A 26,437-nucleotide genomic window follows, 5' to 3' on the forward strand; every position below is an offset into this window, starting at 1 on the left:
ATATATATATATATATATATATATATATATGTTTCTGAAACTCCATTGAAGCTCTGTTTTTTCTTTTAGCTTCATCGTCGATACACACATACAATAGATGTGTTTGTTTGTGTTTTGCTTATTACCATTCACTGTCAAGCGCACCATAAATCCAATTTACTTATTACATTAACTTATTATCTAAATACTAAAAATTCTATTTCTTTTTTCCTTTTCTTTAATATAGAAAATTATATAAACATTTATATAAATTATATTTTGCTTTCTTTTTAATAAACAAGTATTGATATCTAATTTATTAGTTAAGTGACGACAATAAGAAAAAAAAAGTAAAATTGGATTTGATATTTGTGGGTTAAATGGGTTTTTATGCATTTTGAGTTTTTGAGTGTAACTTATGGTAATCAGCAAATGACACACAAACTTATCTCTTATGTGAGCGTTGATGGAGTTTTAGAAATATATACCCAAAGATTTCGTGAGGCATAGAAAGGGTACTTTAGGAATATTACGTGGTAGTTTGATTTTTGGACAAGTTGTTTATATTAAATTGATTTAATCCTAATTAAAATATGAGTCTGGATATATATATATGTAAATTTTATATTTTTAAACGGATATACATGTAGTTTTTATATTTGTAAGGATATTAACATAATATTAAAAGTTTGTAAGGATATAAATGAAAATTTACCCTTTTAGTAATTGTGTTTTTTTTCCATTGAAACAGGTGGCTTATGCAACAATGTTTCACCTTTTCTCCAACTATGCAAACAAAAGAATGGTTTTTTAGACGACATATGTACAAAGCCTCATTTCCATGACTTTATACATTAAGTCAGTCGTTTTTTCTGAATTAAGTCAAAAAGAGACACAGTCGGTGTCAACACCTTAGTCATATTAAATAATCTGAAATGTTTGGTATTATAAAAAACAATTATAAAAAGACTTAGGTGTAGGAGTTCGATTGTTGTAGGCACTACGATTCCCCTTGGCCTGTTTCTTGTTTGGAATTTTGTCATTCTTGGAACAATCACAATCACTAATCCTGAAACAGGCATGGAACATAAGCTTGGTGACCCATTGTGATCCAATACTGATAATTATATTGTTTAATTATTTATCCATTTTAGATTTCTAATTAATGGTTATAACTTATACGATACGTATTATCTCATTTTCAACAGTGCTTATGTTCCAGGGCAACCTTCCAAATCTGGTGGTATGTTTTGTGCTAATTAATTGTCAGTCTCTGGATATCTATATGTATATGTATAGAAATGAATTTTTTAATATGAACAAGGATAAAAGTGTAATGGTTTGGTTGGTTTTCTTTTCTGATTTGAACTACCATACACAAGCAAGGAGTATCCTTAGGGAGTTGCCCTTAAGGCCACCAAAAATACTTTGATTTAAGGCAATACAAAACTCTTATTGGTAGATCATTTTGATCCCACTCTCATACATACATACATACCATGTGTATTATTAATTAGTTGATATTGATATTATATAACTGACATGATTATTGTGTAGGATTTATGTGTTGTTCTTAATTAAGAGTTGGGATTGATATTGATGCTAAGAGACATGATGTTTGGTTGGCTACATGAAGGGTTTCAGAGCTTCTTAAGACAACTTAATGATGATTTGTTGAAATAAGAAGATTCCCCTTTATAGCAATGTAGTATTAGGTTATATAGTTAGGGAAAACCTCTTAATAACAATGTACAATCAGTTCCCTTTAATATCAATGTATTACAATTTTTTGACATGATATTATTGGATGAAATTGATTGTTTTGGTATATATTTATTTCTATATTTTTGTATTATGTGTAAAAGAGTATCGTAAAGGCATGTCGTATATCCATATTGAAAATGTTTGCTGAAGTTTATGACACACAAATACGTGTCATCTTCATTTATGACAGGGGCTTTAATGATACGCAATGTGTGTCCTAAATGTGCGTCGTAAGGTTATGACACGGAAATGTGTGTCGTCTTCCTTTATGACAGGGGCTTCCTTGATACGCGTTGCGCGTCGTAAATGCGTGTCATAAATGTGCGTCGTCTACAGACGACGCGCAAAAGCGTGTCGTCTCTCGTTATGACAGGGCCTTCCTTGACACGCATTTGCGTGTCGTCTGAGCGTTTTACGACACGCATTGCGCGTCGTAAACGGTTGTTTTTCTAGTAGTGAGGGGCCTTGTTATCGATGATCAATCAACCATTCTTTAGGTTTTAGTCTACTTAAAATACTTTGGGCATTTGTTCTTTTTTAGCCCATTTCCTTGTCTTAGTAATCAACTAGCCTACCAGGATATGCCTCAGAATAGGTGTGTCTATTGTCCTTCGTATTCGATGTTGTGGTTGCGTATACCAACTTAGTTGGGTTTTGAGCAATCTAACACTTCCTAAGTGTGCATGCAACCCTGATAAACCTTGGATCTATGTTTTCTTCTAAAATACATGCAAATAATAACTTCCAAGGTTTCTTCCTAACGAGCATAGCATAAGGATTATGAATCATAAAACTACTAGTAGAAATACATACCTTTTGATGATGGTTGATTGTTTGGAGTTTGAGAGCCAAGCACCAATAGTGTGAATGCCTCGAATGGAATCACAAATCACCACAAACACTTGGAAAACTTTGAGAGAGTAGTATACTTTCTTGTGGAATCGGCCACCACTAAGTCTCACACTCCTAGTGTCATATTTCTTGCATCATATGCTTCTTTATATAGTGTGCATGGTTAGGGTGAAACCCTAATAACCCATGTCTTTTCCTTTCCAAGGATCCATGGGTTAAAAGCTCCATGGATCATCCATGGACTTTCATATTAGCTTAGCCCATTAACAAATGAGTATTAGCCCACACTATATAAAATATAATAGCCCATAATTTAATCAATCTTCTTTTTAATCTCTAAATTAATTCATAATTAATTTAAGACTAAAACTAATTAAATAACATGACTTCATATTAATATATTATAACTTATAATATATTAATAAATCGTAAGTATACAATTCTCATAAAATTATCCATAAATCGTTTGGGTGAAGTGCAACCCAAATGGACCATGCCGGGTCGGGTCAAGTATGTACCAAATAAGTTATGGACTTAGACACCTTATCCAACAGAATCCCACTTGGATAAGTCTAATAACTATATTTGCGTATGTTACTTCAGGAACCAACCAGTAATCGTAGCTCTCGAAAACTCTGTTGAACTATGAAGCGCCATTTTAGATAAGTGATCATATAATCCTCTGTTCTCATGATATCAGTCGGACAAATACATGGAACAACGTCGTACTTATTGTCCAGCAGTTTGTTTCCCGATTTTCGATTTGTTTGACAAAGAACTTAATCGAACACATCAATTTAGTTCTGACCGGCCGGTACATAGGTCACAACAAAATCATCGAGGGGCCCAGATATCGCTTCTATTTCTAGAAGGAACGGATAAACTTCGACTCATATGCGTGTTCTACTACTTGTTGAATTGTACACAAAGGCACGTTTTATAACATCAAGTTACTGATGCGTTTACGTGCAATCAATGCACAACCAACTCATAGGTAACAACTCATATCTCTAGGTTTGAAGATTTATATGATATTACCGTCTCACGATCACTCGAGATAAATTCCATGAAGTGATACAAGTGAGCGTGGGTTTATTCCAATACTCATAACTTATGAGCACTCATGAATGTTGTAGCAACCATTGCTATGACTAAACCCCTTTAGCCATCTACAAAATTGATTCATGACAGTCTTGATTCATACCTACTTCCAACATATGAACGACTGTGGAGTGTTTAAATAACTTAGACATTCGGAAAGAATAACCTAGCTATTTTGGAAGTCAAAACATGCAAAGTGAAACACAATAATAATCGAATCCAATATGGTCTCATAACCCTTTTTAATATAAATAGAACCACCTTTTATTTATCACCATATTGATTACACATTATTCATTGTATAATGTTTCAAACAATCAACTTAAGACTTGAATAAAAAACAACAGTCGTCCCATGCTCCTAGCATGTACACTTTGTTTTTCTAAACAATAGTTATGCCATACTCCAAGTATGCACACTATGTTTGTCTATGATCCTTACATTCTGATGTAGATCAATTGAACATGATTCCAATGATACTCATTTCACAATCCCAAATCCTTATTGTAAATGTGAGAATCCCCGATTCCTATCATTTACCAAAAATCTGTTAGATTTTAAACTTTTATGCAATGTTCCTCTTGTAATGATTATGCATAAAGTCACCAAATCCTTGTCACCAGTCATTACAGAGTATTCCAAAGAAGGTCAACTTCTATGGAACAGAAGTCTCATATTCAAAGTACATTGCTTTGAACATCCTTCTTGCATTAAAGTTTTCTAATCTTACATAGATTGAATAACTTCCACCTATGGAGACATTTCCATAGTCTCATTTTGACTATCACTTCCGAACAAGAGTTACTTCTTTTCAGAATATGTCAATATGGTCCTTTCCGAAAACTTACATCATACTTCCAACTGTCCCTGAGCAACCAATCTTTGCGAACCTCAGATTTGTCCTCGACAATTGCTTAATCACTTTAGTCATATCCAATTCTAGACTTTTCCCTTCTCAATGCCTTAAGCATTTGGAAAATTTAGAAAAGATGAATATTATAACACATGCAATCGATCCTATATCCGAAGCATACGGGACACGATTCATGATGTCTCACATAAAGACATGATACTAGACCAGTCTTTTGCTACAATATTTTTTTATTTTCCATGTTTTCAAAATTTAACTATGAAGAGGGATGCCGTAGTCATAATTGAATTTTGAAAACGCAATATATATAGAATTTCCTTAAGTCGAACCATTCAGACATAAAATTCATATATATATCCTTGACTAAAGATGATTAAAATCTCAATCTAAGCTTTAGAATTGAAACGAAGTATAATTTCCTCTCCCTTAATTATAGCAAAACAACTTTTCAACCCCTGCAACTTCATGAATTGAAACTTTGTTTTCTATAATTAACATTGCTAACTTGCAACACTAAACGTAATAATCATGCTCCCACTAACATGATGATTATTAGCATAACACTTATGCTCCCACTAGCTCTGACATATTTCCAAAAATCTCCTGGACTTCTGAAATTTAGATTCATACACCCTTTCTTAGATAGCTCACATGTGTGTCTAAGCAATTTCAAGAACTATGAAAAGGGATGCCGTAATCATAGTCTCAATTGCTTAGGCATTTGCCATTTCTCACAAGTCCAGGTTAGTGTGCCGGTTAACCACACACGCTCCACTAACGACTTTTGAAAATGCAAATAACACAATTGATATCTACGTAACATCTACTTAGTGAAAGTGTTTCCTCACCATCATTTTCATGAATCGGAGAGAAACCTTATGACACTTAGATTTTATAGTGTATGAGTTCCTATCCATGTGAATTTGTCAAAACCATAATCACAAGATAAGAATAGTGACAAATTCAGCCTTACATGGATTAAACTTGTTCAGTCTTAGTTTCTTGTCACCTTGGTAGCACAAGGCCCACCAATGCTTCCAAGTTGAACTCTGATAACTCACATGCAAATTCAACTTATTTAAAGTAGGTACAGAAATAAGAATTATGTCAACACGATAGATTGCAAACCTTAAGTCGTGTGCTAGTGATAAATTACAGGTTTTACTCTTGATTAAATCTTGAAACTCTTTCAGGATCATTAAGGCTCCCACTGTCCCCTTGACAGATAAGTTTCCCCAGTCAAGAACCATTCCTTGACAAAAAAAAATACTCAAGGGACAGTGCGGATTCTTATCAAGACTAACACTTCACACAATTGGTCTTAGTTGGTCTTTGTCTCATCCAAGACATCACAACTTACCAATCTCAAATGTACAAGAGTAGAAAACATTTTACTCTTACATTTGACTAGTGTTAATAAATCTTCCTTTATGTCACTCAATGTTACAATCTTGGAGTATGACTCTAACAATTGTTTTGGAACGAAGTATGACTCATCTTCTTGATTTTAACCAATCCAACAATTCATGACCTCTCTTTTTAGCCATAACAATGCACTAAGATGTCCTTAGAGCATGAATTTGTGATATGGTTTCATAATCATTAAGATGATCATGAAATACGATACTAAAGTACTCTCCCATCCTTTCAGATTTGAGAAACTTTTATCTTTCTGCCTAATTTGATTCTTCTCATTTGTTTTGTCATACATTGTAACCTTTCCAATGTTACAGAATTATACTTAACCTCATAAGTATAATCATATTTACTAATCTTTAGTAAATCATGACAAATCAATCTTTGTGGTGGACCTTGACTAGCGCACACCCAGTGTACCTAATTCCTTAGTCCTTCAATCGACTCACATATACATGTGATCAAAGAATTAGTCTTAATTTTCAAAGATGAAAATTCTCATTCATCATACAATACAATTTGTATGATTCCAAGTTTCTGTCCAATTGAAACTTGGGTGATGAAAAACTTTCTTCATTTGGTAAATTCAGACACTACCACAAATGAAAGAATCAAATCCACTTTCCAATATTGCTATTACTGGAAACATATAAGCAACAATTTTCCACAGATGCCATTGTAAGGATATTTTTAAAATAAATAAAATTAAAACCCTTTTTTTTCTTTTATTTTAAAACTTTGCGGAAAAACTTATCCTTACAATCCACATGAAAACCTTGTTGTTATCTATTCATAAGCAATATATTATAACTCTTAAGCAACAGCTCAAAATTCTGATTGCCGAACCATGTGATCGAAAACCCACCTTTGCAATCAGAATCAACATATACTTACTTTAAGCTTCCTATCTTTTCTTTTATTCTTAAAAACATCAGCATGTGACCCATTCACATTATGTAATAAGAATCTCCAAATAGGAACTTAATAGAGTTAGACAGTGGACTTTACCCGAAGTAGAGTCAAACCTCTTGACTTGATCAACCTTATGACCTTTCAGGTGAATAGGGCAGCTTCGCAACCAATGCCCCTTCCTTTGGCAACAAAACACATGGACCCTTTGGCACATGAGACTATCTCAGACTTAGCCTTTCTCTTTACCATTTGGTCAACTGAGTTGACTATGGCCGATCCCTTTCCATAGGGAAGAGAAATCTTTTTCTAGATATCCAATGCTACCATTGTCAATGTCCATTTAAGACTTGGGAAGTTGTTCTTTTAATCAAATTTGCTTTACTGGTGTTCCAAATCATTGCTGATTCCACAACACCAAGCAAATAGATAAGATCATTAAGGGTCATGTCATAGTCTGTCTCATAGAAGTCCCAAAGAGACTCACTATGTTACTAAGAAAGTGATTGAACATCCAACTTTCACGAGACTTTGACACCCAACTCTCCCGGCTTGTCAATATGTGACTTTATCTCCAAGATGTGAGCACACATAGACTATGCTTGCCAATATGGATTGAGTGACTTTAAACTTTTCAAGAACTTGTGGGTGAGGGAGAATAATTGGAGGAGGTGGAGGAAGTGAAGCATGATGTTGAGGGACACCATCTTCAAGAGATTTGGGAAGATCATAGTTGTCTGAACCAGACATCTATAATGGGAGAAAATCAAGTTAGTTGATTCAAAGTCCTTAATATAACACCCAATATCAAATATTCAGGCTAGGACCCAACACAATATTTTATAATTTGGAAGAGGGATGCCATAATCCAAGCTATAAAATATTTGAAGGTAGGCGAAATGACGATTCACCAATTTCCACCATGAAAAACGAAAGAATTTATTAGGTTTTAATTGGATTTGAAATTCCTAGATCTTTTGAGATTCATTGAACTTTTCAATGGCATGTTTCAATCTCGAGTGTGCCCTCTCAAATTTTGTGACTGGGATGCCGAGGATCACAAAACAAGGTGTGAATAACCATACCAATTCACTTGGTACCCTTAATATTATCACCTAATCAATGTGTCGGTTAACCACACACGCTCCATTGATCTATGACAAACATTAAGTCACCCTTCGTGATCCTTACTAGTCCAAGTTAGTGTGCCGGTTAACCACACACGCTCCACCAACGACTTGGTAAGGTACAAAGTGTGAATTCCATGGGCTAGCACCAAATTCACATTTTTCCTAAAGTAACTAAGATTGGGAATTAAATAAAAAAAAATATTTAGTTACTTTATAATAATCATTATACTTTTAATGAGAATTTAAAGTCATTGTCCTACCCGTTCGGCTAATGACCCTCCACCGATCAAGCAAGCGGTGGGTGAGAGTGGACACCCATTAAGTCGCCATTTTATAGGCAACAACCTTATACCCACCTTATAGACCGGCTTCGTGAATGAGGCCTACTAACGGTAGAACGACTTATTCTTATACATATATATAATAATTAACCATTAATGTTATAAATAGTATAAGGGTTGAATTTTAACTTTTAAAATTCTAAGTGTTGGAATTAAAGTTTATTAAAGTCTGTGAAACTTTTCCAAATTCCAAAACTTGAGGGCAAGTTTTGAACAATTCATAAACTTTTGGATATTCATAACTTATGAGTTTTAAGTAAGTGTTTAAAACTTTTAATGAATAGTCTCTTGGAAATCCATAACTTGAGGACAAGTTCTGAAGTCCATAAAAGCATTTATTAGAAAAAACTCTTCAAAAAAATGTAACTTATGACTTCTTAAAAAAATTTAAAAGAAAAACTCTTGGAATTCCATAACTTGAGGACAAATTAAGAATTCCATTAAAACACATAAAGATCAAGAATTAACTAACGAACAATTTGCAAATAATTCCTATGATCTAACAAAACTCATATGAACATGAACATCCACATCAACAATTTCAAGAATCATATGAACACATATAAACTTGAAATTTTGATTATAACTTTGAAATTGGTCCACCATCATCATTACCACATTAAAAACAGGTTTTATGAGTCCAAAACAGTTTAAGGTAATGATTCTAGACCAATTCCAGCACCAAAACTCGAAGATATGTTGTCTGGGGTTCCAACTCGTCGAGTTCATGAACCAACTCGCCGAGTTGGATGAGTTTTGCCTTGGACTCGTCGAGTCCCTTCATGGACTCGGCGAGTCAGCTGTGCAGACAGCATAAAATCTTCAATTTTCAGCAATTTGCATCAAGTATTCAAGAAAACAAGCCTACGCTCTGATACCACTGTTGGGTTTTGAGCAATCTAACACTTCCTAAGTGTGCATGCAACCCTGATAAACCTTGGATCTATGTTTTCTTCTAAAATACATGCAAATAATAACTTCCAAGGTTTCTTCCTAACGAGCATAGCATAAGGATTATGAATCATAAAACTACTAGTAGAAATACATACCTTTTGATGATGGTTGATTGTTTGGAGTTTGAGAGCCAAGCACCAATAGTGTGAATGCCTCGAATGGAATCACAAATCACCACAAACACTTGGAAAACTTTGAGAGAGTAGTATACTTTCTTGTGGAATCGGCCACCACTAAGTCTCACACTCCTAGTGTCACATTTCTTGCATCATATGCTTCTTTATATAATGTGCATGGTTAGGGTGAAACCCTAATAACCCATGTCTTTTCCTTTCCAAGGATCCATGGGTTAAAAGCTCCATGGATCATCCATGGACTTTCATATTAGCTTAGCCCATTAACAAATGAGTATTAGCCCACACTATATAAAATATAATAGCCCATAATTTAATCAGTCTTCTTTTTAATCTCTAAATTAATTCATAATTAATTTAAGACTAAAACTAATTAAATAACATGACTTCATATTAATATATTATAACTTATAATATATTAATAAATCGTAAGTATACAATTCTCATAAAATTATCCATAAATCGTTTGGGTGAAGTGCAACCCAAATGGACCATGCCGGGCTGGGTCAAGTATGTACCAAATAAGTTATGGACTTAGACACCTTATCCAACACTTAGAACACCCTTTTTGCCTATGGACAACTAGCTTTGTTCTTCTTGACACTTTTTTCATGATAGCTAATCATTATAGGAGCATTTTGAAGCTTTGAGTTATATGCTTTGCCATGTTGGTCCCAAAACTGTAACACCGAAAATTTCAAAACAATTTTTCATTAAAAATAATCGTTTAATTCTTAAAACACTTTGTTTAAAATCTCATTCATAATCGAATTACAAAACACAACTCCATTTTCACTTGCATAATAAACCAAGATCCTCAAAAACATGACTCTTTCTCTTGTGTGTACAATCGAGCCGGTGCCGTCCCGTGATCCTGAGCGAAACCTGAAGCACATAACACAAAACATTGTAAGCACGAAGCTTAGTGAGTTCCCAAAAATACCACACATAAAACATATTAGCCACTCGAGGCTATAACTCTGTGGGTCCGTGGACCCTACTCTATGAACCCTCTGGTTCTAACTCTGTGAACCTTCCGGTTCTAACTCTGGGAACCTTCCGGTTCTAACTCTGTAAACATGCACAGCATAAATCACATAAAATAATGCAGTACAACACATAGCATACAAATACTCTGTCACATAACTCTGGTTACCTACTCGAGGTAAAGTATAGTGAGAAGATTCACCTCGCGTATCTCGATAACTCGTAAATCCAGGAAATCACTCGCGCTCGATCCTCCGAGCTATAATCTTCCTATATAACAATATATCTCTAATTAACACTTTCACAACTAAGGTTGACTACCCCTATCAAGTCAACACTGGTCAACTCTGGTCAACGGTCAACGGTCAACTTTGACTGGACTCGGCGAGTCTATACGTGTTGACTGACTCCCTAGGATCCTCTCTTGACACGTCGAGTACTCCACTGACTCGACGAGTTCCACCTGGCATAAATCGCGGGGCCACCACGACTCAACTCGCCGAGTCTCAAGAACAACTCGGCGAGTTCCAGCTTGACTCAGTCCACCTGTCAACTCTCTCTGACTCTCCCTGACTCACTGAGTCAACCCTTAACTCGGTAAGACTACTCGTTGAGTGGTTATGGACAATCTTCATGCTACTCGCCTAGTTTGTTCTTCGGACTCGGCGAGTCTAAGCCATGAATGAACTCAAACTCACTCCTGAGGTCAGATCCGTTCCAGTAACTCATAGATCCAGTCCTTCCAAGCACATTTATCACGTAAAGTTACAATCTTGGTGCTCATGCAAAGGTCCAAAGGCCTTATTTGATGATATGGTCTCTAGAATGCTATTCTAAGCTCATGGCCTCCATTAACACTCATAAAGCTTGAGGGAAAAGAGTCTCTGGACCTCTTTGGGTCCAGATCTAAAGCATCAACACAAAAAGAGGCCAATTACTCCATGAATCATTCCACAAAGAAGCCCTAACTCTAAGATTTACACCAAGGGCTGAGAAAGGAACGAATGGTTACCTCAAATGAAGTTTCTGGACTCAGGAATCACCGGATCAGCACCTCCTTTGGTCTCCTCTTGCCTTGATCCTCTTCTATATGCAAAATCACCCGCAAATAATCAAGGATCTTCCTTTTTTCTCTCACAAAACGCTCCAGGACTCTTTTAGGGTTCTCTCTGGGGTTGGTGGCCGCAAATGACGGCCATAAGCCCCTTTAAATAGGTCTCATACCCTTAAATTTAGGGTTTCATTAAACAGCGTGGACTCGCCGAGTCCGAACGCAAACCCTTTCCCAAACCGCGATCATACTCGGCGAGTTTGAGCTCCAACTCGCCGAGTCTCCTCACAAAACACCAAAATTAAGAAGAATAAATAATACTTGGGAATTCGGGCTGTTACAATTCTCCCCCACTAGAACTAGACTTCGCCCTCGAAGTCTCGCTCTACAAATAACTCCGGATGCTGCTCACACATCTCAAGCTCCGGCTCCCAAGTCATCTCGAACCCCTTACGATGTCACCACTGAACCAAAACCAAGGGTATCTCCTTGTTCCTCAGAACCTTGATTTTCCGATCTCTGATTGCCACTGGCCTCTCAGCATAATTGAGGCTCGCACCCACCTGAATATCCTCTAATGGAACCACTGCCGACTCATTGGCTATACATTTCCTCAGTTGCAACGCATGAAAAATGTCATGAATCTGCCCCAACTCTACTGGCAAATCCAAACGATAGGCTACCCAGCCTACCCTCGCGATCACTCGGAATGGACCAATATATCGGGGTCCCAACTTGCCCCTCTTCCTGAATCGAATCACTCATTTCCAAGGAGAGACCTTCAGGAGTACAAAGTCACCGACCAAAAATTCGAGCTCAGACCGGCGCCTGTCGGCATAACTCTTCTGGCGACTCTGAGCGGTCAACAACCTCTGCCTGACCTGCTGTATCTGCTCTGACGTCTGAAGCATGATCTCTGTACTTCCCATCACACGTTGCTCTACCTCTCCCCCGCAACTGGGGTCTGATACCCCCTTCCCTACAACAGCTCAAAGGGTGGCATACTGATGCACTAATGATAGCTGTTGTTGTAGGAAAACTCTGCCAAGGGCAAATACGGGCCGCAATTTCCCCCCGAAATCTAATACACATGCCCGAAACATATCCTCGAGCATCTGAATCGTTCGCTCGCTCTGAAGTGTCTGCAGACATCACCATGGTAAACTCTAGCTCATTTCTCATATTCATCTTCGATACCGAGCACCAGGTCAGCTTTTGGCCCCACAGCTGAACCCCCAAAGGTCACACATATCATGATCCAAAACATCTCACTAACTTCCTCCCCGTGACCACTATCACGGCCCAATGACATGCAAGTCACGAAATTCCCTTTTCCTCATAAAAATATACAATCCAATCGAAGATCGACTCAGCTCTAACCTCTGGCGTTTGCTGCGCATATTCTCCCGCGCGCCTCGCTGACCCTCCCAACAGAGACGGAGACCCCAGTCTCACCTTGGTTTAACCACTAGGCTCCAAAAACTCAACACTACGGCTACTCAAGCCCAAAACTCTTCTGCATCATGCACTTATCGGAGAACACTCCATCATCACGCTCTCTTTCCGTCTAGTGGGTACTATGGCTTCCCATAACATTACGACAGCCTCTGACTATTGAGTGCTATGGCTCCCCATAGCATCACAACGCCAACTAACTAGTGAGTACTACGGCTTCCCGTAGTACCACGACTCCCTCCCTCTGACTTGTGAGTACTACGGCTCCCCGTAGCATCACAACACCAACTAACTAGTGAGTACGGCTCCCCGTAGTACCACGACTCCATCCCTCTGACTTGTGAGTACTACGGCTCCCCGTCGAATCACAACACCCTCTGACTGGCAAATACTACAGCTCCCCGTAGCATCACGACTCTCTCTCTCTCTCTCTCTCTGACTTGTGAGTACTACGGCTCCCCGTAGCATCACAACACCCTCTGACTGGCAAATACTACAGCTCCCACTAGCTTCACCCTATACTCTCATTCTCATTACAACGCCATAGTATGTTCACTAACTCATGTACCGAAGACTATCATAGATAGTTACACACACACTTGCCCCGATATGCATTACAGGCTCTGGCAGCAACCGCCATAACACAGAACCTACCTCTGCGGAGATCCACTTCCTTAAATAATCCCTCTTGATGACAATACACGAAGGGCTCCCACTGGAACCGTGGATACATGATACATCACTAGTCATCTTAAACCCAAGACTCTAAATAACTTCCGAAATAGGGACGCTATACGCGGAAACCACGGAACACCCTAACAGAGCATCACAATGTCTTGCCTCTACCACTGATTCCCTTAATCCCAGCACCATACACATACAACAATACATTTCCTCTGAATCCCATAATAATTTCCTATTTCACTCAATGCGCAACTTCAGTGCATCCAAATACTCAATTGGAATACAAGGAAGGCGCTAACCCTTCAGAACACACTGATGATCCTCCGAAACCCTTTCCACTACTGCTCAAAATTCAAGCAAGAATACACATCCCAGCCCGGGAGTTGGCTACTCGACAATCTTCTACCCATATTTCAACCCAGAAGTTCTCAACTGCCCATACCATCATTTCGAGTCTTCCACTTGAAACGACTCTGACCACCACCGGATTCCTGACCATTGACCACCCGCCGTAGAGACACCCATCCTTCTCTCAGGCATACACCACATGCATTATCTCGCCCTGCACGTTTCCTTGATCACCAATGACCCTGATCTCATGAATTCAAGTCTCAGGTTTCTGCACCCAACCCCTAACCGCTCTTGCACAAATCTCTGGTTCTCTCAATAAACCACCCGGTTCTCCCCCACTTAGGGTTCGAACCATCACTATCTGACACATCAACAACCTCACGAATTATTTTCACCAGCAATAACGCACCTGCCCCTGGAAGGTGCTACGCAATGCCCGATAGTCCCCTTTAAAGAAATCAATCGATCTCATAACTCTGAACCTCAGATGAAATCCTCAAAAACTTCTCGTCACGACTGCCTCTAGTCGTTCCAAGTCTCGTACCAATCGAATACCAAACAACTCAACTGTTTAATAACATCACTGACTCATAGACTGGACCACGGAATCATCATACTCCCCCACCTCGACTCATCAACCGACGTTCCAACACATGGATCATCCCAAGAACAGGGACCCACTCCCATATTCAATACCCAACATAGATAGAAAAACCACTGCACTGATTAACTCAACTGGACTCCCCACTGATACCTCTACAATACGCCCTACTATACTCAAACAGGTGTAACGTGGTCCTTGACTATCTCAGTCCCAACTGACTATCTGCTCATGGTAAATCACTGTCTTGCAGCACACATGCTACCTGATACTCTGATGGAAAATCATCATCAATGACAACCTACAGGGTTTTACCCCCAAACCCGAAACTTAAACATCAGGCCTCTCATGTTCCGCACACGAACATAAATAGCACCACTCAGGTCATAGAAGGTGACATCTCCTCTATCGACTGATTGCTCAACTCAGACCGGAATTCTCCCCTCCCTCTAACTCCTTACCAAAATACTCTGATAGGCTCTCGACCTCCCTCTCAAGGGACGCCTCTTCGAACTCAATCATGGCCCACAGGCCTAAAACCCATAGCGTCCAATCTCTACCTCATCAATCATGACCGAATAACCGGAGAACCACAAGCATCATTCACTACGAACCATGGTACTCTTCCCATGACATCTCTTCTCAATATGCTCCGGTGTATGGTACCCAAACCATAACATCATTCCTTCATCCGCTCCGATTTATGGTACTCGAACCATAACTTCACTCCTCGATCCGCTCCGATGTATGGTATTCGAACCATAACATCACTCCTCGATCCGCTCCGATGTATGGTACTCGAACCACAACATCACTTCTCAATCTGCTCCGATGTATGGTACTCGAACCATAACATCACTCCTCAATCCGCTCCGATGTATGGTACTCGAACCATAACATCACTCCTCAATCCGCTCCGATTTATAGTACTCGAACCATAACATCACTCCTCAATCTGCTCCGATGTATGGTACTCGAACCATAACATCACTCCTCAATCTGCTCCGATGTATGGTACTCGAACCATAACATCACTCCTCAATCTGCTCCGATGTATGGTACTCGAACCATAACATCACTCCTCAATACGCTTCGATGTATGGTACTCGAACCATAACATCACTCCTCCATCCACTCATTAGAACCTTCAGAATACTCCCTGTATCAAGTATGGGTCCTCTGCTTTCAGTAGTACGGGCCCATACTACCTGCCACATCTACCCATACTTTCCACACGGACTATCCCGGAGCTCCTAAGTAGCTGCTCGACCTTCCCGTTCACCAATTCCGTCGCGCGCTCGCTCCCCAGCGAAATTCTCTACTCTGCCAGCGTACTCATCTGGCTAAGGTTACTCCCTAGGCTCTTCCTAGATTCCCACACTTCTTTGCCATCAGCTGCTGAAGAGCTCCTAATGATGCCAGCCATCTACCTCCTGAATATCGTCATATTCGCTTGGTAGCTGACTCCCATCATCGAGAGTTCCACAAAGCACGAAGCAAGCAGCATTCAAGCATCGAAGAATATATATGACTCACTCTGGGTGATAACTCCGCTTGCTCTGCACATCCTCGAAAGTACCACCGAACTCTGCAACTCTTCCCCTCGCGGGTTCTAACTATTATTTCTCTAAGTACCACGGTACTTATCTAGGTATCTCCCCTAGATTACTCCTCTACTCAAATCCCCTAAAGGATTCCAACTAAATATTCTCACTCGTCACATACTCAAAAGCACATCGCATATAACAACAATTCCTAGGCTAAGGCATCGCAAATCAGGCCACTCTAGTCCTATGATATGGAATACCTAGCCTGTCTCTAGCATGCAATAATATCTCATAAAGTGCATCATAAATATCTCATAACACAAAAGTAAGGGTATTTTGGGAAATCACCGTTTGGGCTCTGGCTGATTATACACACTACTCTTTCTCGCTTTCTCTTTGAACTCTTATTCGGTTTAGAAAATTATTTCTTTGAAAACTTTTCTTACTTCCTCAGTTTGAGTCCAGATTTACCCGAAGGCGCATCCGAATCCCTCAAACCAAGGCTCTAATACCAACTTGTAACACCGAAAATTTCAAAACAATTTTTCATTAAAAATAATCGTTTAATTCTTAAAACACTTTGTTTAAAATCTCATTCATAATCGAATTACAAAACACAACTCCATTTTCACTTGCATAATAAACCAGGATCCTCAAAAACATGACTCTTTCTCTGGTGTGTATGATGTGTGCAAACTCACTTAGTTTTAAACCTATTTTTAATTATCAAATAACACACAAAAGGCAGTGAACCTATCAATTGTGGTATAGTTAATTAAGCAGGGTATCGATCACAGGGAACGGCAAATTAAAATTAAAAACTAATTTTATCTAAGTTAATTTATAAGTAGGGGTTTTATCTAGTTTTACAAGACTAGAAACTTACTAACTATTATTTACTTAAAAACTAGAAAACAAAATACTAACTAGATTCAATAAATGGAAGGGAACTTCTGTTTAGTTCAACTTAGTTGATTCTATGGTTGATTTCAAGGTAATGGTACAATGGATTAATTCTTTCGTTGGTTATCGATTCAAGTGATGGTTATCGATTCAAGTGATTAGATTCGCATTCACTACACTAAACCTTAGCAAATAAACTAACTTAAACAGTGGTCAGTTGTCTAATTTAATTAGATTTACTAGATTAATTATTCGGGTTAAGTTAGACTTGCAATAGTTAATTAATTTATTCTTTTAATTAACTTCTTGTTTGATGGTCATCTTACAAGCTTGCACATGAATTTACTCAATTTTCTTATTAATTCTAGTTTCATATTCATTAATCCTAGACATATGGCAGAGTGATCACATAGCATATGAGGTTAATAATCAATAGATGTTCATGCTAATCAATTATCTTCCTATTAACAGAAAATTAATTATTATTCACACACAAGGTTCTTTAGCAAGCTAAAATAACAAAAAATCACCAACTTAGAATTAATCCTACCAATCAATCAAACCATATTGTCAACTTTGTATCCCCAAACAGAAGTCTAAAGGTTTTAGCTCATAATTGAAGTAAATAATAGCAAACAAACAGAGTCAAATTGTTTAACCATAATGATAAAACAAAAGAATAAGTGGAATGATGAAATTTTGCCTCAATTCTTCTTCGGGATTGAATTCTAGCTTCTCTCGTCGTCTTGTAGGGTTTTTCTGCCTTCTCAATCGCAGCTAAACTCTTCTGAATCGTTCCAGAATTCCTCTCTATCGTTCTGAGGAGTTATCTTTATATATACGAATCGACTCGTCGAGTCCATCTTTTAGTCCCCGTATTGTGATAAGTCTCTGGGATCCCGAGTCATTATCTTCTCGATTCTTCGATCGGACTCACCGAGTAGTTGACCCTACTCGCCGAGTAGGAGTTATTTTTTGTGTTTTTCTTCTTTGTTCCATTCTTGATCTCTCAACCGCTTCTCCTGCTTCCTTCTGCTTCCGAGCTTCATTTTTGGACTGAAAATATAATTCACACACTTTTAACTACCTTTTGTCCATAAAATGCAATAATTTAGCTAAAAAATGAATAAAAATCTATACTTAATATGAACTAAATATACACATATCAAAATACCCCACACTTGACTTTTGCTTGCCCCCAAGCAAAACTAAATTTTAAAATATTAGAATCACATATGACAACTCCAATCTAACCCATCCCTTATGCCAAGACCGCAACACATGCATTTGTGTCTAAAATTTTTCCTAAGGACCTCCCATACTCCAAATACTCACAATCCTCATAAACATTCGCTCACTCACCCCGAACTATGCTCATTTTATGCAACCCTCCGAATCCATCCGTAGAAAACCTCTTACCCTCAAGGTGTTTTTAATTGAGCAACCCAAGCATACATAATCTAGAATTACACTTTTCGATACCACTATGGAGCTCTTTTGGAATTCTTCACTTCCTTGATAATTTGATCTTTGATCTCTTTAAATTCACCACCTTTATTGTTTGATTGTTGGTATCTTCAACTTTTTTGAACTTCTTGGAATTTTGATCTTCTAATTTCATTTTTGACTTTGATGCTCCAAAATTCTTACAACTTTTCTTGTAATTCTCTCTTCTTTTTTTTTCTTACATGTACCTCACTTTTTTCACTCAAATCCCTACATGCTTAAGCAGGGACGCTCAATCTCAACCTTTATTGGCTAACGATAACAATCTTCCTGGATACATTTCAGGTTTAGGCTGCTAAACATTTTGCATCCCTCAGGCTGAGCAGGGTCGTGTTTTTGTCTCATGATTTCACTAGAATAAGGAAGCCACAAATGCACTAGCACGTATATAGGCTCAACTAAACATTTGGGTTTTCATGCAATTATCAACACAATTCTAACATGGAATCCTAATTTTACTTTTACCAAAATTTCTTAAATTAAATCCTAAGTAATATTTTTGGTATGCAAAAATTTTAAAATTAGTCTAAATTAAGATTCTAAATTTTCTAATATGTAACCAACCCCCTACCCCACACTTATTTTATGCAATGCTCTCATTGCATATTATGCATGATAAAAACATAAAAAGAGAATAAAGAGGGAATTGGAACAAACTCCCCTGGGATAGCAGTCGATAGGTTGGTCACTTTCATTTTAGCTCCAACTTCAATTGACTTTAGACATGGGAACATCTCATCCATGTCTTGGGTGTCAAAATCTCGTGTAGGTCGCTCCAAATACGCGGAAAAACAGTGTAAGATCAATATGGGAAAAATAAATGGTCAAGTGGTACTCTTATCAGCATCAGATCAGCAGTCCTCTTTGTTTAAAAATGAATGACTCGTCGAGTCATATATGTGACTCGTCGAGTATAAGCGCGGACATCTTCATATGTGTGAGAATACAAGGCGGCTCGTTGAGTCAGTTTAGTGCACTCGACGAGTAGACCGCTTGACGAAAAAAATTGGAATTCTGCATTTGTTCCAGCCTCCAATAAATCTTCAAAACTTTCTCCTCACTTCTGGACTCACTCGCTCATGTCCCTAAGGACCAGACTCGATACTTTGACTCTAATGCTTCCCTCTCTTGACTCTCTATCACTCTTATAACCCTTTTTGACTCTATAACTTTAACCCTCCTATGCAAGCATTCCTAATTCAATTCTGAAAAATAATCAAGCAAACACACATTAAACAAAACAGTAAAAAGGTCTTAACACATTCAAACTAACAAAAAAAACACAAAACATAAAAATAGAAATTGAAAATTGTTTAATAAAAACGCAAAGAAATTAATCCTCCTCCTCGTCATGATCCACTGTTGTTCCACTTCCTCCTACACCACTCCTTGTTGCACTAATCACCTCGTCCCACGATGGAATGTAAGGAAAGTTACCGCCATCAATATGTGGTATGTTGAAGTGATCGAAAAGCCGGATATGTGATTGATTGCTAAAATTAATGCCCCGCGCCATTTGATCTTGTAGCTGCCTCATCTCCACATTGTACCAATCCATTGGTACCTCTTCATTATCAACCGGAATCACCAACGGCTCTTCCTCCACATCCCGCTCCCTCCTCGAACGGGCCGTCCTTCCCGGTGCTTCGGAACCAACTACCGGATCATCATGCGGGATAGCATAATGACCACCACCATAGTCTTCAATAATCCTGGCCCGTCGGAAAAGAATTGGATTGAATGGAGGCGTAGGAATCATCGTCATAAAGTTCCATGCACCACGGGTCATCAACCCAAACGAGTTGGCTAGCCGGGTGACAAACATACCACCATTGATTCGAGAAGTTTTGCGATCCTTAACCGCACCCTCCGATAGATATGAAGCCAAACACCATGGAATATTGCAAAAAATGTCGGGTGTGATAATGCTCCATAAATAGAAGACATCAAGGTTAGAAACCTTGTCATCATCCTTCCTTTGGTTAATAGTGGATGACATGAGACGATGAATAAGGCGGTGCGTAGGTGATCGGATGTTCCCCTCTTGTGCCGATTTCGGAATATAAACTTTGTTGCCAATCGTGTTCCACCACCCCGTGCTCGTAACTCCATCGGGAAACACCATGTGGGATTGCTCCATAAAGGCCCGAAAAACAGCTGTTGAGACCAAGGGCTGGTCATAAATTCCCAATCGACAGGCAAGGTCGAGCACGGAACATTGATGAAATTCACCCCCAAGACAGAAACTGAAACTTGTTGGGTGATAACAATCCACTCCCCCCGTGAAAGATACTGTGGAGAAGAACTCTAGGCATAGCTCCAAATACACCGGCTCTTGAATTCGAAAGACCCGGCTCCACCCATCACAAATCATTGTTTCTCCTTCGTGGGTAAACTCCTTTAAAAGATACGGAGCTAACTCCTCTTCATAGCGTACTCCCTGCAACCAATCCTAATCTATCCTATCGGGCACGTATATTTCCTTCTTCCTTATGTCGGCTAACTTCTTCTTCCACTTCCACATTGTTGAAGTGGACTCAATTTGTGGGAAATTCAACCAAGGAAAGCCACCTTGGTGTCCCCCAGAACTTTGCCCCCTGCTGAACATTCTTTCTGCAAAACAAAGATACAAAACCCAGAAACATAGAGTATTAAAAAAAACGTCATGGACATGTTTCCCGACTCGACTCGTTGAGTCCATGTACGACTCGGCGAGTCGCAAGAACTGCACGAGTCAGTCGGCGGGTCGGTCTAAATTGGACCAGGAAATCTCAAAATTTCTTCAAGGGTTTTGTCTAGACACATGTATATAAGGTATTTAGGCAAGAATAAACATGCAAAACATTATAATTCATGAAAAATCGAAACCCTAGAGATTTAATATTTTTCAAAATCGGTTTTTTCCTATGCAATTTCCATCATAGATAGTCTTATAATCATGCTTTTAACAGAAAAGAGGAAGAAATTCGTTACCTTTTGTGATGAAACTTGAAAATTTTGAAGATTAATGGAAGAGGAGCACTTGAATGCTTGAGAGAAAATTGAGGGAGAGGCGCACGGCGAGTGTGTGTGAAAAAAAACTGATTCATTAGGGTTAAAACCCTAGTTACCGGTTGTAAAAGTAATTTCAATATTTTTTTCTGTAAATAATACCGACTCGTCGAGTCGAGGTCAGACTCGGCGAGTCTGGTCGCGATACCATTTTTTCTGAAATCTATATGTACTCGGCGAGTCTCTTGCAAAAAATTCAAAAAAAAATTTAAAATTCTTGTCATTTATTAAGAAAAGAAAATTTATTTCACCCCACACTTAGTCCATACGCACTCTCAAGCAGACATGTCCGATGATTTGGAAGATTAAAACTCTAAAAAAATGAAAATTTTCAAACAAAACTCAAAAAGGTAAAAGAACGCAAACTCTAAACAACGGGTTGCCTCCCACCAAGCGCTTCTTTTTAAGGAGTCGTTAGCTGGACTCCTTCCCATCTACGTCTCGTTATCTTCCAGCATTGGGAATGCACGTCTAGTCTTTTGTGGTTTGTACTTCGTTTTGTAAGCGTGAATCTTCTTTTTGTAAACCCGTTTTGCTTCCTCTCTCTTCTTTTTCACAACATCATCCTCAGCTGCTTGGGCTTCCATTCTCCTCTTTTTCTTCTTCACCCCATTCGTTTTCACCTTCTTTTGAACTTCTTTTCCTTCAAACTGAATTACTTCGTATTTTACGAAGGTGCGTGCTCTAGGTTTGGTAATGGATGGTTGATCAGCTTCCACCCTCCTTTCTTTTGCCTCCTCTTCTTTCTCTGTGCTCACCCCATCTTCAAGTGTAATTGCATTAAGACATGCTATATAGGCATGTTGAACTTCCGTATCCATGTCTTCTTTTTCCGTTTGTTCTCCTAAAGAATGAGGAAAATTTTCCAGATCCAGATTATACAGAGGACTAGCAACCAGCAGATCCAAACCGTCGAAGTTATTATCAAATTCGACTGGACTCGTCGAGTCCAGTAAAGTGACTCGGCGAGTCTGATCGTATTCCACCATTTCTTGGGTGTTTTCTGAGTCGGCTTCTTCCAGTAGCTTTTCTAACTCCTCCAAGTCCTTGTTAGCATTTCCATCCTCTCCAGAATGTAGCAGAAACTTGGTTGGATCTTCTTTTTGCAAAAGTTCAAGTTCTTTTTGTAATATCTCATCATCCAAATGGATAAATGAGATGTTTTCTTTTCTTTCCTCTTCTTGCTTGTCTTCTGGTAAAGCTTTAAATATTACGGACTCATCACCCACCCTCAATGTTAATGTAGACTCGCATACATCAATTAAGGCACATGCGGTGTTTAAAAACGATCTCCCCAAAATGATTGGAATTTTGGGGTCTTCTTCCATGTCAACCACCACAAAGTCTACCGGAAATATAAACTTGTCTACTTTAATAAGGAGATCCTTACAAACGCCTTGTCGATGAATTATTGTCTTGTCTGCCAAATGAATCTTCATATTTACCGGTCTTGGCTCCGGTAAATTCAACCTCTTAAAGAAAGTGAAAGGCATCAGATTGATGCTTGCACCCGAGTCGGTCAATGCTTGGGTGACAACTTCATTACCAAACTGGCACGGAATTATAATATTCCCCGGATCGCCCTTCTTTTCGAGTAGCTCACCCAATAGTATCTCCGCGACTTCAGCCAAATCTTTCCTAGAAGCAAAAAGACCTTTTAGCAAGTTGAAGTATTTTGGTGTCTGGAGCATCGTTTCCACAAATGGCATATTAACTTGGAGGGCTTTAACATGCTTCATGAAGGTTCTATATGCTTCAAATTTTTCTGCAGGCATGGCTTTAATTGGGTATGGCAAAGGAGGATTATATGGCTTTAAAGGACTGACAGTTTTATCATTCACGCACGGACTCGTTGAGTCCATTAGATGGACTCGGCGAGTCAGGTCGGGTTTTGCTGGAGCCGACTCTTCTGCCCTCTCTGTCGTCCTCTTGGAGATCCTCTGTGCATCTATGAAAATTTCTTCTTGACTGGAGGTCACTACACTTACATTCTCCATTCTCAGATTGGTTTCGGTATTACTTGGAAGTTGACCCGGTCTTCTTTCGTTCACTTGGTGTGCAAGCTGTCCCATCTGTTTCTCAATGTTGAGGATGGATGCCTGCTGATTCCTTAGCATATTTCTGGTCTCATGTATTGCGGCAATGTGATCATTGTGTCTCTTTTCGAACGTGGCTATGAATCTAGTGAACATTTCTTCCAAATCAGCTTTCTTTTCTACCGGTTCTTCTCTTTGATATAGTCCCCTCTCCTTCTGCTTGTATTTTTACCTCCTTAGCCTTCTTATACTCTTCGTACGGGAGCCATTCCTTCTTAGGTTTTCGCCAATTTTCGTCGTATCAATCGCCGCTTGAATAGAAGATTTGAGCTTTCTTATTTCCATTCTCATCCAAATCACAATCCTTGGTGAGATGGGGCCCTCTACAATTTTCACATCCCACCCTCATAGCATGGATTGTTTGATCCATTTTTGTCATTCTTCTATCAAGACTATCAAGCTTAGCTATCACCGCCACTATGCTATCATTTGCCGCGTTCACTACTCCCCGACTTACTTCGTTTCTTGGATTGTGGTATTCTCTAGAGTGCTTAGAGAATTCTTCAATTAGCTCCTTGATTACCGGGGGCGCTTTCTTCGTGAGCGGACCTTGAGAATCTAGCAATTGCCTTGTGGTGACATTGACTCCATCGTAGAAAATGGAGACCTCTTGTTGGCTATTAAGGTCGTGATGTGGGCAATTTCTAAGCAAACTCTTGTACCTTTCCCAAGCTTCATATAGAGATTCTCCGGGCTGTTGCTCGAAGGTGGCAATTGCTTTCTTTAGCTTGGCTATTTTGGAGGGTGGACAAAAGTGATCTATGAACTCCTCTTTCATCTTGGCCCATGTGGTGACTGATCCGGGAGGAAGTGACTTTAGCCAATCCTTTGCAGCTCCTTTGAACGTGACTGAGAGCATGTGACGAAGCTGGGTCTCGCGGGGGACATTCGGTACGTTGAAGTAGTCAGCCACATCATTCACTTCGTCCAAGTGTTTGTAGGCGTCTTCGTGATCATTCCCATAAAAAGGAATCTCCTTGAGTTGAGCGAGAATATGGCCTTTTAGTTCGAAAGTGGTGGTTGTGGGAATTGCAGGCTGCACAAGTCCCGGGTCGGTGTCATCGCGCATCCTCTTCTTCCATTCCCCCATGGGGACTTCATCGATATTAGCCATAGTGATGACTAAATCGTCTTCAAACTCGGAGTCGTGCTCGAATGTGGTTTCTTCTTCTTCCTCGGTCTCATATTCGATATCTTCTTGAATTGGGTCTTCGATAGTCAAAGAGGCACTGGATGCTCCGGATTTGCTGCTCCTCTTCTTGCTGAAAACGAACTTGAGGTTTTTGAGTGGCGAGTTCTTTGAAGAAGCGGATTCTCCAACGGCTTTGCCCTTGCTCTTCCTTAGCGTGGATTTCGGGTCTTAAAGAGGGGGGACCAGAGATGTATCAGATCTTCGGGTCATGAAACAACTATAAACAAAACAGAAAAACGCGTAAAAGGAACAAAAATAAAATAAAATATTAAAACTGAAACAGCGACGTACTCGCCGAGTCGGCACGAGTGCACTCGGCGAGTTCAAGGCAAAAACAGGAAAAAAAATTCTAGTTACTCTAAAAACGGAATTTTATTAAAACTAATTCTACTTACTGAATTGCTTCTTAAATAACTTTGTGTGAGATAAATCCCACACAAAGGATCGATTAAATTAGAATTTAATGTTAATTTTTAGAACCGTTCCCCGGCAACGGCGCCAAAAACTTGATGTATGCAAACTCACTGAGTTTTAAACCTATTTTTAATTATCAAATAACACACAAAAGGCAGTGAACCTATCAATTGTGGTATAGTTAATTAAGCAGGGTATCGATCACAGGGAACGGCAAATTAAAATTAAAAACTAATTTTATCTAAGTTAATTAATAAGTAGGGGTTTTATCTAGTTTTACAAGACTAGAAACTTACTAACAATTACTTACTTAAAAACTAGAAAACAAAATACTAACTAGATTCAATAAATGGAAGGGAACTTCTGTTTAGTTCAACTTAGTTGATTCTATGGTTGATTTCAAGGTAATGGTGCAATGGATTAATTCTTTCTTTGGTTACCGATTCAAGTGATTAGATTCGCATCCACTACACGAATCCTTAGCAAATAAACTAACTTAAACAGTGGCCAGTTGTCTAATTTAATTAGATTTACTAGATTAATTATTCGGGTTAAGTTAGACTTGTAATAGTTAATTAATTTATTCTTTTAATTAACTTCTTGTTTGATGGTCATCTTACAAGCTTGCACATGAATTTACTCAATTTTCTTATTAATTCTAGTTTCATAGTCATTAATCCTAGACATATGGCATAGTGATCACATAGCATATGAGGTTAATAATCAATAGATGTTCATGTTAATCAATTATCTTCCTATTAACAGAAAATTAATTATTATTCACACACAAGGTTCTTTAGCAAGCTAAAATAACAAAAATTCACCAACTTAGAATTAATCCTACCAATCAATCAAACCATATTGTCAACTTTGTATCCCCAAACAGAAGTCTAAAGGTTTTAGCTCATAATTAAAGTAAATAACAACAAACAAACAGAGTCAAATTGTTTAACCATAATGATAAAACAAAAGAATAAGTGGAATGATGAAATTTTGCCTCAATTCTTCTTCGGGATTGAATTCTAGCTTCTCTCGTCGTCTTCTAGGGTTTTTCTGCCTTCTCAATCGCAGCTAAACTCTTCTGAATCGTTCCAGAATTCCTCTCTATCGTTCTGAGGAGTTATCTTTATATATACGAATCGACTCGT

At 38.7% G+C, this 26,437-nt stretch overlaps 1 non-coding gene across 1 annotated transcript; it reads left to right on the forward strand.

Annotated features, from left to right (window-relative positions):
* The first annotated feature begins 24,306 nt into the window (after nt 1–24,306).
* LOC145103618 (small nucleolar RNA R71) lies at nt 24,307–24,413 on the forward strand. The gene has a single exon (XR_013706700.1). It is a non-coding gene; the product is annotated as a small nucleolar RNA R71 (small nucleolar RNA).
* Nucleotides 24,414–26,437: the final 2,024 nt, after the last annotated feature.

Source organism: Lactuca serriola, chromosome 4, assembly GCF_051521515.1.
Source record: "Lactuca serriola cultivar US96UC23 chromosome 4, Lser_US96UC23_V15, whole genome shotgun sequence".
NCBI classification, from domain to species: domain Eukaryota; kingdom Viridiplantae; phylum Streptophyta; class Magnoliopsida; order Asterales; family Asteraceae; genus Lactuca; species Lactuca serriola.